Here is a 969-nt window from a genome sequence, read left to right as displayed (position 1 = left end):
TTATTATTATGTTTGTTAAGAAATATACAAACAAATTGAAGAAGAGGGAAGAACATTGATGTCCAACGACCATGCATCTTCATTCATTCTGATTTTTTTGTGAAATTTATGTCTTTTAGTCTCAAAACTACGTGTTGTGGTCTTTCTTTTATGTATTACGTTATGACGTTTTGTTAAAAAATCTATACGTGATGGAGAAAAATGGATATTATTTTCGGATTCAGCGTACAAGAATTACCGTAGAACAGTAAAAGAATTCAAGACAATAAAATCGTCGCAGGCCTGTGTTATCTATGGTTATAGATGTAATATGATAAAACTATATATTACTGACATCCAAGATAAAAAATACTGATACTCAAAATGTGGGTTAAATGTGTCTGTTAAAAGCAGTTTATGAATGAGCACAGAAAAAACCCAGACATTTTATACGGAATAAAACACTTGGTTAAAAAAATATAATACTTTCAAATACTATCTTGAATTGAAATTATTTGAAGTAAGATACTTAACATTTTCTAATAATTAATTTCTAACATGTGTAAACCTCATACAATAGAATTTTTGTGCCACATTTTTGACTCTGGGTTCCTTGTTTTATTTTATAAAACCAAGAACGTTTATTTCCATTTTTGGCAATCACTATAATTAACTCTTCATCATATTTTCTATAATATGGATCCGAGATAAAGCTCTAAAATTATAAGTTGATTTCAGACAAAATTATAGCTTAAATGTTAAGAAAACTTTGAGTGTTGAATAAAAAAATGTATGGGCGTTTCAGGTTGGATATAACCAAATACTCTGTAGACGTGAACAAATAATTAAAAAAGGCTCAGCGTATAAAAGGATAGACATAATTTTAACTAGTTTCAGCTCAACAGTAGTACAGCGAAACATTGGCACTATATGCATACGCAAAGTACACTGAGTGGTCACAAGTAAATAAACATCTAATTTTTCGTCATT

At 29.0% G+C, this 969-nt stretch overlaps 1 protein-coding gene across 1 annotated transcript in view; it reads right to left on the bottom strand.

Moving 5' to 3' along the window:
• The window catches only part of LOC106456997 (gamma-aminobutyric acid type B receptor subunit 2-like), a gene marked incomplete at its 5' end in the record, with an annotated part of 83939 nt that overhangs the window by 16058 nt on the left and 66912 nt on the right, over positions 1 to 969 (bottom strand). The gene's annotated exons all lie outside the window — the stretch shown is intronic.

The sequence above is a fragment of the Limulus polyphemus genome, unplaced genomic scaffold (assembly GCF_000517525.1).
Source record: "Limulus polyphemus unplaced genomic scaffold, Limulus_polyphemus-2.1.2 Scaffold14, whole genome shotgun sequence".
Classification (NCBI taxonomy): domain Eukaryota; kingdom Metazoa; phylum Arthropoda; class Merostomata; order Xiphosura; family Limulidae; genus Limulus; species Limulus polyphemus.
The sequence above is the reverse complement of the archived record's forward strand: the minus strand, read 5'-3'. Positions and strand labels throughout refer to the sequence as shown.